Below are 16,011 nucleotides of genomic sequence, written 5' to 3' on the forward strand. Positions count from 1 at the left end.
AGGCGAGCGGCGACCTTGGCCTCCAGCTCCTGCCAGTTCGCCGGCCAGGCTCCCTCGTCGGGGCTAAGGTAGACTCCCAGATAGAGGAGATGGGTCGTGCTCCAGGCAAAAGGCCTGAGCTCCTCCGGCAGGGAGTCCACCCGCCACTGACCCACCAGGAGTCCGGAACATTTCTCCCAGTTGATCCTGGCGGAGGACGCGGCCGAGTAAATCTCCTGGCACTCACGCATCCTCCGCAGGTCAGCGGGATCCTCTACCGCGAGGAGCACGTCATCGGCGTAAGCCGAGAGGACGACCTCCACGCCCGGCCCTTGCAGAGCCAGTCCCGTCAACCTCGCTTGTGCATGAAACTCTTTTGAGTTTACCTGCAAAACATAAAAACATTAAACGGTGCCACCCGACCTGGGTGACACTCCAGACATTTACAAGGCCCTTTTTTTTCCCCCCCCCCCCTTTTTTTTTGTTTTTTTTTTGTTTTTCTTTTTTTTTTGGTTTTTTTTTTGGGCACTAAAATCACAATTTTCCCCAGTGCCCCCTATAAAAGGGAAGGGGGACACTAAAAGCACCGGCAATTAAGACAAATTAAACTTAAAAAACGTAAAATCAAATTAAAATTTGGTTGCCGGGCGTGATGATGCGCTCCAGTCCCTCCGGTGCCCACCTCTCGCGGAAGGCCGCGAGCGTACCGGTGGACACCGCGTGCTCCATCTCCAAGGACACCCTGGACCGGATGTAAGAGCGGAAGAGAGGCAGGCAGTCAGGTTGAACGACTCCCTCGACCGCCCGCTGCCTGGACCGGCTGATGGCACCCTTGGCCGTGCCCAGGAGCAGTCCTACGAGGAGGCCTTCGGACCTACCCGCTCCCCTCCGCACAGGGTGCCCAAAGATCAGGAGTGTGGGACTGAAGTGCAGCCAGAATTTCAGGAGCAGCCCCTTCAAATAATGGAACAGGGCCTGCAACCTTGTGCACTCAATAAAAACATGGAACACGGACTCCTCCAGACCGCAGAAATTGCAGGCGGCCTGGGAGTCCGTGAACCGGCTTAAAAATTTATTGCACGGCACTGCTCCGTGCACCACCCTCCAGGCCAAGTCCCCGATGAATAGTGGGAGGACCCCTACGTAGAGTGCCCTCCATCGGGGACCCCCGCCTCCTCCGGACGGCAAGATGGTACGCCATGGCGTGTCCGGACGGCCGGCGAGGATGGCAAAGTTGAGGGTGTGCAGGAGCAGCCCGTACAGGAAACCCCTCCGCGCGGAACTGAAAGGCACGGAGGGGATTTCCCCGAGGCGGCTCAAGTTGTGAGGCGCCGGCCCCCGAGGGAGGTTCCGGGGTTTGGCGCCGATGAGGAATTCCATCCGGACGGGGGTCAGTTCGGACGGGATCTCCCCACGTGCTTGAGCCTCCTCGATACACCTAACGGAGTCAGGGCCCAGAGCTGTTTTTAGCGACTCGATGGCATCGGCCGCGTGGCGGACGTTGGCAGAATTTAGGCGCCGCGCCAGCGTGTCTGGCGCCATCCAGCCCGCTCCTCCGCCATCGAGCAGGTCCCTGACCCTGGTCACCTCACCAGCCACAGCCCTCTCTTCCGACCGCCACATAAAACCTCGGCCGTGGAGGTACGGATTCCCGAGCAGCGGTTCCTGCAGGACGGCCGCCACTCCAGCCGGCGGAGAGCTGCGCTTGGTGGAGACTTTGTTCCAGACCCTGATGAGTTCCCTGTAAAAGACAGGCAGCTCCCGGAGGGCGGTCCTGGCACCCCCCAAGTTCACAAACAGGAGCTGCGTGTCATAATTGAGGTCGCGCTGCTGGCGGAAGAAATACCTCGCCAGAGCGCACCACCTAGGAGGGGGCTCGACATAAAGGTATCTCTGCAGGGTCTGAAGATGGAAAGTCGCGAGCTGGGCGCTGACGCACACCAACGACTGACCGCCCTCCTCAAGCGGGAGACTCAAGACCGCGGCAGAGACCAGTGCTTCCTGTTGTTCCAGAAGAAGTCCACCAGCTTCTTCTGTATCTTGGCGACAAACGCAGGGGGAGGGGTCAAAGTGACCAGCCGGTACCACAGCATTGCGGCCACCAGCTGGTTTATGACTAGCGCTCGACCCCTGTAGGACAGCACTCGGAGCAGTCCTGTCCAGCGCCCTAGGCGAGCGGCGACCTTGGCCTCCAGCTCCTGCCAGTTCGCCGGCCAGGCTCCCTCGTCGGGGCTAAGGTAGACTCACAGATAGAGGAGATGGGTCGTGCTCCAGGCAAAAGGCCTGAGCTCCTCCGGCAGGGAGTCCACCCGCCACTGACCCACCAGGAGTCCGGAACATTTCTCCCAGTTGATCCTGGCGGAGGACGCGGCCGAGTAAATCTCCTGGCACTCACGCATCCTCCGCAGGTCAGCGGGATCCTCTACCGCGAGGAGCACGTCATCGGCATAAGCCGAGAGGACGACCTCCACGCCCGGCCCTTGCAGAGCCAGTCCCGTCAACCTCGCTTGTGCATGAAACTCTTTTGAGTTAACCTGCAAAAACATAAAACATTAAAACCATGCCACCCGACCTGGGTGACACAGCAGACATTTTCAAGGCCGTTTTTTTTTGTTGTTTTTTGGGGGTTTTTTTTGTGGTTTTTTTTTTGGGCACTAAAATCAAATTTTTCCTTTTTCCAGTGCCCCCTATAAAAGGAGAGGGGGACACTAAAAGCACCGGCAATGAAAACAAATTAAACTTTAAAACGTAAAATCAAATTAAAATTTGGTTGCCGGGCGTGATGATGCACTCCAGTCCCTCCGGTGCCCACCTCTCGCGGAAGGCCGCGAGCGTACCGGTGGACACCGCGTGCTCCATCTCCAAGGACACCCTGGACCGGATGTAAGAGCGGAAGAGAGGCAGGCAGTCAGGTTGAACGACCCCCTCGACCGCCCGCTGCCTGGACCGGCTGATGGCACCCTTGGCCGTGCCCAGGAGCAGTCCTACGAGGAGGCCTTCGGACCTACCCGCTCCCCTCCGCACAGGGTGCCCAAAGATCAGGAGAGTGGGACTGAAGTGCAGCCAGAATTTCAGGAGCAGCCCCTTCAAATAATGGAACAGGGGCTGCAACCTTGTGCACTCAATAAAAACATGGAACACGGACTCCTCCAGGCCGCAGAAATTGCAGGCGGCCTGGGAGTCCGTGAACCGGCTTAAAAAATTTGTTGCACGGCACTGCTCCGTGCACCACCCTCCAGGCCAAGTCCCCGATGAATAGTGGGAGGACCCCTACGTAGAGTGCCCTCCATCGGGGACCCCCGCCTCCTCCGGACGGCAAGATGGTACGCCATGGCGTGTCCGGACGGCCGGCGAGGATGGCAAAGTTGAGGGTGTGCAGGAGCAGCCCGTACAGGAAACCCCTCCGCGCGGAACTGAAAGGCATGGAGGGGATTTCCCCGAGGCGGCTCAAGTTGTGAGGCGCCGGCCCCCGAGGGAGGTTCCGGGGTTTGGCGCCGATGAGGAATTCCATCCGGACGGGGGTCAGTTCGGACGGGATCTCCCCATGTGCTTGAGCCTCCTCGATACACCTAACGGAGTCAGGGCCCAGAGCTGTTTTTAGCGACTCGATGGCATCGGCCGCGTGGCGGACGTTGGCAGAATTTAGGCGCCGCGCCAGCGTGTCTGGCGCCATCCAGCCCGCTCCTCCGCCATCGAGCAGGTCCCTGACCCTGGTCACCTCACCAGCCACAGCCCTCTCTTCCGACCGCCACATAAAACCTCGGCCGTGGAGGTACGGATTCCCGAGCAGCGGTTCCTGCAGGACGGCCGCCACTCCAGCCGGCGGAGAGCTGCGCTTGGTGGAGACTTTGTTCCAGACCCTGATGAGTTCCCTGTAAAAGACAGGCAGCTCCCGGAGGGCGGTCCTGGCACCCCCCAAGTTCACAAACAGGAGCTGCGTGTCATAATTGAGGTCGCGCTGCTGGCGGAAGAAATACCTCGCCAGAGCGCACCACCTAGGAGGGGGCTCGACGTAAAGGTATCTCTGCAGGGTCTGAAGACGGAAAGTCGCGAGCTGGGCGCTGACGCACACCAACGACTGACCGCCCTCCTCAAGCGGGAGACTCAAGACCGCAGCAGAGACCCAGTGCTTCCTGTTGTTCCAGAAGAAGTCCACCAGCTTCTTCTGTATCTTGGCGACAAACGCAGGGGGAGGGGTCAAAGTGACCAGCCGGTACCACAGCATTGCGGCCACCAGCTGGTTTATGACTAGCGCTCGACCCCTGTAGGACAGCACTCGGAGCAGTCCTGTCCAGCGTCCTAGGCGAGCGGCGACCTTGGCCTCCAGCTCCTGCCAGTTCGCCGGCCAGGCTCCCTCGTTGGGGCTAAGGTAGACTCCCAGATAGAGGAGATGGGTCGTGCTCCAGGCAAAAGGCCTGAGCTCCTCCGGCAGGGAGTCCACCCGCCACTGACCCACCAGGAGTCCGGAACATTTCTCCCAGTTGATCCTGGCGGAGGACGCGGCCGAGTAAATCTCCTGGCACTCACGCATCCTCCGCAGGTCAGCGGGATCCTCTACCGCGAGGAGCACGTCATCGGCGTAAGCCGAGAGGACGACCTCCACGCCCGGCCCTTGCAGAGCCAGTCCCGTCAACCTCGCTTGTGCATGAAACTCTTTTTGGAGTTCACCTGCAAAACATAAAACATTAAACGGTGCCACCCCTGGGTGACACTCCAGACATTTACAAGGCCCTTTTTTTTCCCCCCTTTTTTTTTTGTGTTTTTTCTTTTTTTTTTGTTTTTTTTTTGGGCACTAAAATCACAATTTTTCCCCAGTGCCGCCTATAAAAGGGAAGGGGACACTAAAAGCACCGGCAATTAAAACAAATTAACTTTAAAACGTAAAATCAAATTAAAATTTGGTTGCCGGGCGTGATGATGCACTCCAGTCCCTCCGGTGCCCACCTCTCGCGGAAGGCCGCGAGCGTACCGGTGGACACCGCGTGCTCCATCTCCAAGGACACCCTGGACCGGATGTAAGAGCGGAAGAGAGGCAGGCAGTCAGGTTGAACGACCCCCTCGACCGCCCGCTGCCTGGACCGGCTGATGGCACCCTTGGCCGTGCCCAGGAGCAGTCCTACGAGGAGGCCTTCGGACCTACCCGCTCCCCTCCGCACAGGGTGCCCAAAGATCAGGAGAGTGGGACTGAAGTGCAGCCAGAATTTCAGGAGCAGCCCCTTCAAATAATGGAACAGGGGCTGCAACCTTGTGCACTCCATAAAAACATGGAACACGGACTCCTCCAGACCGCAGAAATTGCAGGCGGCCTGGGAGTCCGTGAACCGGCTTAAAAATTTGTTGCACGGCACTGCTCCGTGCACCACCCTCCAGGCCAAGTCCCCGATGAATAGTGGGAGGACCCCTGCGTAGAGTGCCCTCCATCGGGGACCCCCGCCTCCTCCGGACGGCAAGATGGTACGCCATGGCGTGTCCGGACGGCCGGCGAGGATGGCAAAGTTGAGGGTGTGCAGGAGCAGCCCGTACAGGAAACCCCTCCGCGCGGAACTGAAAGGCACGGAGGGGATTTCCCCGAGGCGGCTCAAGTTGTGAGGCGCCGGCCCCCGAGGGAGGTTCCGGGGTTTGGCGCCGATGAGGAATTCCGTCTGGACGGGGGTCAGTTCGGACGGGATCTCCCCACGTGCTTGAGCCTCCTCGATGCACCTAACGGAGTCAGGGCCCAGAGCTGTTTTTAGCGACTCGATGGCATCGGCCGCGTGGCGGACGTTGGCAGAGTTTAGGCGCCGCGCCAGCGTGTCTGGCGCCATCCAGCCCGCTCCTCCGCCATCGAGCAGGTCCCTGACCCTGGTCACCTCACCAGCCACAGCCCTCTCTTCCGACCGCCACATGAAGCCTCGGCCGTGGAGGTACGGATTCCCGAGCAGCGGCTCCTGCAGGACGGCCGCCACTCCAGCCGGCGGAGAGCTGCGCTTGGTGGAGACTTTGTTCCAGACCCTGATGAGTTCCCTGTAAAAGACAGGCAGCTCCCGGAGGGCGGTCCTGGCACCCCCCAAGTTCACAAACAGGAGCTGCGTGTCATAATTGAGGTCGAGCTGCTGGCGGAAGAAATACCTCGCCAGAGCGCACCACCTAGGAGGGGGCTCGACGTAAAGGTATCTCTGCAGGGTCTGAAGACGGAAAGTCGCGAGCTGGGCGCTGACGCACACCAACGACTGACCGCCCTCCTCAAGCGGGAGACTCAAGACCGCGGCAGAGACCCAGTGCTTCCTGTTGTTCCAGAAGAAGTCCACCAGCTTCTTCTGTATCTTGGCGACAAACGCAGGGGGAGGGGTCAAAGTGACCAGCCGGTACCACAGCATTGCGGCCACCAGCTGGTTTATGACTAGCGCTCGACCCCTGTAGGACAGCACTCGGAGCAGTCCTGTCCAGCGCCCTAGGCGAGCGGCGACCTTGGCCTCCAGCTCCTGCCAGTTCGCCGGCCAGGCTCCCTCGTCGGGGCTAAGGTAGACTCCCAGATAGAGGAGATGGGTCGTGCTCCAGGCAAAAGGCCTGAGCTCCTCCGGCAGGGAGTCCACCCGCCACTGACCCACCAGGAGTCCGGAACATTTCTCCCAGTTGATCCTGGCGGAGGACGCGGCCGAGTAAATCTCCTGGCACTCACGCATCCTCCGCAGGTCAGCGGGATCCTCTATCGCGAGGAGCACGTCATCGGCGTAAGCCGAGAGGACGACCTCCACGCCCGGCCCTTGCAGAGCCAGTCCCGTCAACCTCGCTTGTGCATGAAACTCTTTTGAGTTTACCTGCGAAAACATAAAACATGTATCCGTGCCACCCGACCTGGGTGACACACACAAGACATTTACAAGGCCCTTTTTTTTTTTTTTTTTTTTTTTTTTGGGGCACTAAAATCAAATTTTTCCTTTTTTCCAGTGCCCCCTATAAAAGGAGAGGGGGACACTAAAAGCACCGGCAATTAAAACAAATTAAACTTAAAAAACGTAAAATCAAATTAAAATTTGGTTGCCGGGCGTGATGATGCACTCCAGTCCCTCCGGTGCCCACCTCTCGCGGAAGGCCGCGAGCGTACCGGTGGACACCGCGTGCTCCATCTCCAAGGACACCCTGGACCGGATGTAAGAGCGGAAGAGAGGCAGGCAGTCAGGTTGAACGACCCCCTCGACCGCCCGCTGCCTGGACCGGCTGATGGCACCCTTGGCCGTGCCCAGGAGCAGTCCTACGAGGAGGCCTTCGGACCTACCCGCTCCCCTCCGCACAGGGTGCCCAAAGATCAGGAGAGTGGGACTGAAGTGCAGCCAGAATTTCAGGAGCAGCCCCTTCAAATAGTGGAACAGGGGCTGCAACCTTGTGCATTCAATAAAAACATGGAACACGGACTCCTCCAGACCGCAGAAATTGCAGGCGGCCTGGGAGTCCGTGAACCGGCTTAAAAATTTGTTGCACGGCACTGCTCCGTGCACCACCCTCCAGGCCAAGTCCCCGATGAATAGTGGGAGGACCCCTGCGTAGAGTGCCCTCCATCGGGGACCCCCGCCTCCTCCGGACGGCAAGATGGTACGCCATGGCGTGTCCGGACGGCCGGCGAGGATGGCAAAGTTGAGGGTGTGCAGGAGCAGCCCGTACAGGAAACCCCTCCGCGCGGAACTGAAAGGCACGGAGGGGATTTCCCCGAGGCGGCTCAAGTTGTGAGGCGCCAGCCCCCGAGGGAGGTTCCGGGGTTTGGCGCCGATGAGGAATTCCGTCCGGACGGGGGTCAGTTCGGACGGGATCTCCCCCCGTGCTTGAGCCTCCTCGATGCACCTAACGGAGTCAGGGCCCAGAGCTGTTTTTAGCGACTCGATGGCATCGGCCGCGTGGCGGACGTTGGCAGAATTTAGGCGCCGCGCCAGCGTGTCTGGCGCCATCCAGCCCGCTCCTCCGCCATCGAGCAGGTCCCTGACCCTGGTCACCTCACCAGCCACAGCCCTCTCTTCCGACCGCCACATAAAGCCTCGGCCGTGGAGGTACGGATTCCCGAGCAGCGGCTCCTGCAGGACGGCCGCCACTCCAGCCGGCGGAGAGCTGCGCTTGGTGGAGACTTTGTTCCAGACCCTGATGAGTTCCCTGTAAAAGACAGGCAGCTCCCGGAGGGCGGTCCTGGCACCCCCCAAGTTCACAAACAGGAGCTGCGTGTCATAATTGAGGTCGAGCTGCTGGCGGAAGAAATACCTCGCCAGAGCACACCACCTAGGAGGGGGCTCGACGTAAAGGTATCTCTGCAGGGTCTGAAGACGGAAAGTCGCGAGCTGGGCGCTGACGCACACCAACGACTGACCGCCCTCCTCAAGCGGGAGACTCAAGACCACGGCAGAGACCCAGTGCTTCCTGTTGTTCCAGAAGAAGTCCACCAGCTTCTTCTGTATCTTGGCGACAAACGCAGGGGGAGGGGTCAAAGTGACCAGCCGGTACCACAGCATTGCGGCCACCAGCTGGTTTATGACTAGCGCTCGACCCCTGTAGGACAGCACTCGGAGCAGTCCTGTCCAGCACCCTAGGCGAGCGGCGACCTTGGCCTCCAGCTCCTGCCAGTTCGCCGGCCAGGCTCCCTCGTCGGGGCTAAGGTAGACTCCCAGATAGAGGAGATGGGTCGTGCTCCAGGCAAAAGGCCTGAGCTCCTCCGGCAGGGAGTCCACCCGCCACTGACCCACCAGGAGTCCGGAACATTTCTCCCAGTTGATCCTGGCGGAGGACGCGGCTGAGTAAATCTCCTGGCACTCACGCATCCTCCGCAGGTCAGCGGGATCCTCTATCGCGAGGAGCACGTCATCGGCGTAAGCCGAGAGGACGACCTCCACGCCCGGCCCTTGCAGAGCCAGTCCCGTCAACCTCGCTTGTGCATGAAACACATAAAGTTAGTATGCAGGTGCAGCAAGTAATCAGGAAGGCAAATGGAATGTTGGCCTTTATTGCAAGGGGGATAGAGTATAAAAGCAGAGAAGTCCTGCTACAACTATACTGGGTATTGGTGAGGCCACACCTAGAATACTGCGTGCAGTTTTGGTCTCTGTACTTAAGGAAGGATATACTCCCATTGGAGGCTGTTCAGAGAAGGTTCACTAGGTTGATTCTGGAGATGAGGGGGTTGACTTATGAAGATAGGTTGAGTAGGTTGGGCCTATACCAATTGGAGTTCAGAAGAATGAGAGGTGCTCTTATCAAAATATATAAGATAATGAGGGGGCTCGACAAGGTGGATGCAGAAAGGATATTTCCACTCATAGGAGAACCTAAAACTCGGGGACATAGTCTCAGAATAAGGGGCCACCCATTTAAAACTGAGATGAGGAGGAATTTCTTCTGAGGGTTGTAAATCTATGGAATTCTCTGCCCCAGAGAGCTGTGGAGGCTGGGTGATTGAATATATTTAAGGCGGAGATAGATTTTTGAACGTTAAGGGAGTAAAGGGTTATGGGGAGTGGGCAGGGAAGTGAAGCTGAGTCCATGATCAGATCAGTCATGATCTTATTGAATAGCAGATCGGCCAAATGGTCTAATCTTGATCCTATTTCTTATGTTCTTATGAAAGAACAAGATAAAAGCAGCACCTGTAAACTGTGGTATTGGAATCTGTGACCTCTGGATTATTGACACTGGGCAACGGCAGTTGTTGGGTAGATAAAAGGCATTTGTGTATATAAGGACTGTAAAAATAATACACTGTCCTAATTTTCCTCACAGACCCAAACACTTCCTTGCATTCAGGTTCTATTTTTCAAATAAATAAATCCTTGCTTAATTAAATCTCAACCAAATTGAGACATTCGGGTGAAATGTAATTTTGGTTCATTTGCACTTCCCCCTGACATTTGTAGTAGAAAGCTTCATTTTATAAAATAGTTAGCCAGGCAATAGGTCAGCTCTGTTATTGGGAAATGTGACTATTTTGGGTATTTGTGTCAGCAGCCCTTTAAGAGTCTTATAAAGCCCGATCAAGAGAATTGGTAACTCTGCTGGTTCTGTTTTGCTTTGGTTAACTGCACTGTCATAAAATTTCCAATAAACCAATAAATTTAGGTAGACTATACTAAGTTGCAGAACAATTTTTTTGTCTAGTTCAACTGAGGAATTATACTAATTATGGCACAAAGACATGAATACTAGAATTTTGGCACTTTATCTTTTGATGATTACTACAGAATAGTAATACAGGAATTTAAAATTAAAAAAAAAAATTGAAACTATATATGGTTTTACTTTCAAAATCAACTAATTTATTAAGGTCTTATAGATACTAACACACACACACACATATATATATATATTTTTGATATCCAAAATGGTGATGGAATTGTGAGAGAGATTTAGGGAGGAATTTTTCAGGGGGTCAGCGGACACGATCGGTGGTGGGTTGGATGGGAATTTTTTTTTCACAATTGGTCAGGACCCCACTGTCGACTCGCTGCCACACACCTTTCCAAAATGTCGGGTCTGCCAGCGCTGAGCAGACCGACATGCAGCGGTGGGGGAGGCAATTCAGGTTATGATCTTGATAACAGACCATTAAGAACTATTTTCAGCTCACCTTCGGAGTTTAACAGGTCGCCCACAGAGCCCACACCACTCAGTAATCATATCAGGTAAGCAGGTCGGGAGCTGAATGGTCATGGAATCATCTCATCACGAGACAGCTGCAAATGTGCTATAAAATCTCCCATCTCACAGCCGTTCACTTTCCAAGCTCAGAAGCTGTTGCCTACTGCATTTGGAAGACAGATTGAGCTTTATGCAGGTTGCAAACTCACTATCCAGTGTCACCTCATTGGAACAACCTCTCTCAACATTGACAGATCGCTTCTGTCATCTCAACTTCACCTGCCATCTATTCCATCAGCATCGGTGGCCTTGATACTATCTCACCTTGGTCCTCAGAATCCCACCACGATCAGCTCCAACCTCAGCAGCACTAATAACAACACCAACCTTCTCCTCAATCACCTAATGCTGCACAGGACAGAGGACATCAGCACCCGATCACATTACTGCCCAGGAGGCCAGGGATGGCCTCACCATGGCCAGATTTACTTCAGTTGATGCTGTACACCCTGGCTGCCACATGATACACCAAGTTGGCACCACCCCACCCCACACCAATATCATAAAGCATCCCTACAGTGCCCAAGCCATTCCTTTTACACTTATCAGCAGGGTGTGGGGGTGGGGGGGTGCAGTTATGTCCCACCATTCACTGCAACTCACTAAACCACTTCCAAAGGTGCACACAGATTTGTCCAAGGCCACAAAGTGTTGAAAATAAAGCTTTCAATGTTTGACACCACATTAATAGAAACTTTACATGGACGTTGCAAAAAAAACACCCAAGTGCCTACCCTTGTGTATTGCTAGTTGGTATGATTGGACAAGGATGAGGGTGAGTGTGAGGGGTGGCTAGTGAGATGGGGAAGTGATAATGTAGATAGAGAGGGATGGGTGGAGGTGCAAGGTAAGTTGGTGTGAGTAAGGATGTAGAGGAGTAGGGTAGGGAAGGCAGAGTGATGGGGATGTGATGAGTGGCACAGCAGGATGAGATTCAGTGTGATTTTGCAGTAACATTTTGTGATCTGGTCCTCCTGACGACATCCCTGCTTGTATCCTCCTGTGCAATGTGCAACCAGGCTGTGTTGGTCTCCTGGGGAGGTCTCTTCCGCCCATTGGAAGGGAAGAGAACCTCCCTGTGTGTTGTGACTCCCTCCATAAGCGTATGGAGGGAGTTATGGGAGAGCCTGGGTGCAGCTGTACACTTTTATGCTGTGCCTGTCAGTGTTTGCAGCACCTCAATGCTGTAGAACACTGACAGCATAGCTGTCAAAATAAATTTACCCATGGTCCCTTTAAGGAAACCGGCTGTTGACATGTCATCAAATGACGTCATCAGATCCGTTTCCTTTAATTGGCCGACAAACATGTTGGGTGGGCTTTAACAAGCCCAATCAGGGGAAAATCATTTTGGACAGCGGACTGGAGCCGGCAGTGAGGCCAGGACCCACCACCAATATCGCCCGCCACGGACCCCGCCAAAGCTGGTAAAATCAAGCCCTTAGATACTCATTCCACAGCTATCTAGTGGCCAGAACCTGCAATTACATTGTGGCAGTTGACATAGCAAAATTGAAAGGGAAGTGCTGATGTAGCAATTTACAATGGTGAATATCGACAGAAAATATAACCAAAAATTGTAACAACATTGTGACTGATAAATATGCAGTTTACACAAGCTTTTTAATAATATGTAGGTATACATTTCACTCATATTCCGAGTAATCAACTGCGGATTATACCTTGAGAAACCTTCGATAATTATTTTACAATTAGTAAGCCTTCATTAGTGCTAATTGTACCATTTAGTAAGCCTCCACATGCTGAGGTCATGGAACACGTTTCCAAGTGGTGGTTGCATTGGTAACTGTTCTGTACCTCAAACTGACAAGAAACAGAATAATATTACGTAAAATTGAGACTGTATGCATTTTAAAAACAAAGCAGATACCAGGAAGGTTTTTTTCAAAGTGGTAACCGAATTCAGTTTAAATGATGGCTACAAACCACTCCAGCTGTTTTGCTGTTGTGGACTACAAAATGAGAATTCCAAGATTAGGTTTCTGTTTTGCAACTGTGCTCAGGGATTATTTATACCATGTAATATAGGCATAATATGAGTTATTTTACTGCCCACTTGTGTGAAATATTGGCCCGGAAATAGCTGGAAAAATAATGGCAAATTAACGACTCCCTCCATAATTAGTTAACACTGTTTCGCTCGCCACAGATGTTGCCTGACCTGCTGAGTGATTCCAGAATTTTCTGTTTATATTTCATATTTCCAGCATCCGCAGTATTTTGCTTTTGTTTTCATGATTAATTATTGTGATCCCAGTGTTTAAGTATTATGGATCTCTCAAACTTGTAGAAGAATGAGCACCAGTCACTATCGGTGATGTGTGTTTACAGTTATCAGCAAACAAATACTATGTGACAGTCCAATAAGATTTCTTCATTAAAACCAAGTATGACAATATGTGCATGAAGATAAGAGCAATATACTGGAGCAGTAGATAGAATCAAGCTTTGTTGAATGAGCATATTGTTCCTTCGTTCCAGCTATAAATCATTGTTTGTTAAATAGAAAAGAGGAGCTCATTTTTTATATGACACATTTGCACATTTGTGTTCAACTTCCAAGTGCTGCTTTATAACTGTGTATCAATTCATCTATTTAAGACTACCTGAAATTTAACAAATTAACTATTTTTGAATACTGGGGGAATACTACAAATTAAATGTTCTTTGATTCTGTGTGTTTTTATCATTTTGCATAATATCATTCAAAACCATAAACTTGCAGAAAATCTTTTTTTGATATTCTAGAAATTGCTGTTCGCAATATTAGCAGATGAGCACTTAACATATTTGCATGACCTTCCTCTGTCCACTCTTTTAACACAGGGGTCAGCTTGAGGTTTAACTTTGCTGATAAAATGGCAAACAAAAGAATGTCACAGACAATATTTCCAACAGTAATTTCTGATTGTTTATGTCAAAGGAAAGAATTTCAAATAGGAACTGGACGAGTTCCTGGCTAAGACTGATAGGAGGCTCTAGTGGAGCATAAACGCCTGCATGGACTGGTTGGGCCAGAAGCTGTGTAGAAAAGCTAGGTGGGCTATTGAGTGTTGTGCCTCCTGGCCACTCTAGTTTTCTGAAGCTCGTTTTGATTGCCACGAGGGGCCAGAGGGAAATTCCCCAGTTTTATTTCTTTCTCTGAATTGCCTTGGGTTTATTTTGATCTTTTTTTTGCCTCTCTGCGAGATTACATGACTGCTGGTGGATATGGAACATTGAGGATCATGATACTTAGTTGCAATGTGGCTGTATGGGACAGGCTAGACGAACAAGCTGGTCTTTTCCTGCCCCATCAGTTTTGTATGTTCATGTTTCGTAAATTCTTCTGGTATTCTGGCGAACATTTATTCCTCAACACCACCAAAACAGATTATCTGGTCATTTATCTAACTGCTTTATGTACTAACTTTTATCTATGTAAATTGGCTGCTACAAATCCCTTCATTACAACAATGACTATGCTTCAAATGTACTTAATGGGCTGTGAAGTGCTTTTGAACATCCTGAGGTCATGAATGGTGCTACATAAATGTAAATTCTTTCTTTATTCTGAAGGTAATGAAAAATTATTATAAACACTCATGGCATTTGTTTCAACTGCCCCTTAAGTGTAAGTAACTATGATTTAGCTTATTTATAGGAGCTGCAGTTAAAATCCATAATTGAGAGGGGGAGAGATAGAGAGGGAGAAAGAGAAAGAGAGAGATTTAGAGAGGGTCTCAGCAACAACACCCTCATCACATAATTAAGGGTAATTGGCAAAAAAAATACGCTCTTTAAATCAGCAATTGTAATATGTCATGGCTGCTGAATAATTTAGTGTTTTACTTTTGCTTCACAATTCTGTGTATTGCTCTGAATTTAAACAAGTGGATTAACAAAAATATACTCAAGTCAAAATAATTTTCTAATGGGTAACGCAAAATTTTCAGGTGCAAAATGGTAATTGTTGATCAGAAAATCATTTACATACGGCATAGAAACAGGCCATTCAGCCCAACCAGTACATGCCGGCGTTTATGCTCCACTCGAGCCTCCTCCCGTCTTTCTTCATCTAAGTCTATCAGCATAACCTTCTATTCCCTTCTCCCTTACATGCTTGTCTAGCCTCCCCTTAAATGCATCTATACTATTCGCTTCAAGCATTCCCTGTGGTGGCAAGTTCCACATTCTCACCACCCTCTGGGTAAAGAATTTTCTCCTGAATTCCCTATTGGATTTCTTGGTGACTATCTTATATTGATGGCCTCTAGTTATGCTTTTCCCCACAGAGTGGAAACATTCTCTCTGTATCCACTCTATCAAAACCTTTTATAATTTAGGTCACCGCTCAACCTTCTTTTTTCAAGAGAAAAGAGACACAGCCTGTTCATCCTTTCCTGGTATGTATACCCTCGCATTTCTGGTATCCTCCTTGTAAATCTTCTCTGCACCGTCTCCAGTGCCTCTATATCCTTTTTATAATATGGCGACCAGAACTGTACACAGTTCTCTAAGTGTGATACAGGTTTAGCATAACTTCCCTACTTTTCAATTCTATCCCTCTAGAAATAACCCCTAGTGCTTGGTTTGCTTTTTTATGACCTTGCTAACCTGTGTTCTGACTTTGTGATTTGTGTATTTGTACTCCGAGATCCCCTTGTTCCTCTACCCCACTTAGACTCGCACCTTTCAAGTAATAAGTGACCTCCCTATTCTTCCTACCAAAATGTACTACCTCACTTTTATCTGTGTTGAACTTCATTTGCCAATTATATGCCCATTCTGCAAGTTTATTAATATCCTCCTGTAATTTGTTGCAGTCCTCTTCAGTATTGACTATCCCCCGCCCGCCCATTTGGTGTTCTCGGCAAATTTAGAAATTGTGTTTTTGGTTCCAAAGTCTAAATCGTTAATGTAAATTGTGAACAGCAGTGGTCCCAGCAATGATCCACCTTCTGCCACTCTGAATAGCTATCCTTTACTCCTACTCTCTCTGCTTTCTGTCTTGAAGCCAGCTAGCAATCCATTCTGCTACTTATCCCCTGACTCTGCATTCTCTGACCTTGTTCATCAGTCTATTATTGGGTACCTTATTGGTAATTAATGATAATGAAGTAGATGTAATTTATCTCCTACTCTCCCTGTTACCTCTTCAAAAAGTTCAATTGGGTTGGTCAACCAAGACCTTCCCTTTTGAAATCCATGTTGACTATTCATTATTATATTTTTGGTTTCTAGATGTTCTTCTATTTTCTCCTTTAGTAGGGATTCCATTATTTTTCCTACCATCGATGTTAAGCTGACTGGTCTATAATTCCCTGTACATGTTCTATTCCCCTTCTTAAATACAGGTATTATGTTAGCTATCCACCAGTAATC

This window comes from Pristiophorus japonicus, chromosome 7 (genome assembly GCF_044704955.1).
Source record: "Pristiophorus japonicus isolate sPriJap1 chromosome 7, sPriJap1.hap1, whole genome shotgun sequence".
Classification (NCBI taxonomy): domain Eukaryota; kingdom Metazoa; phylum Chordata; class Chondrichthyes; family Pristiophoridae; genus Pristiophorus; species Pristiophorus japonicus.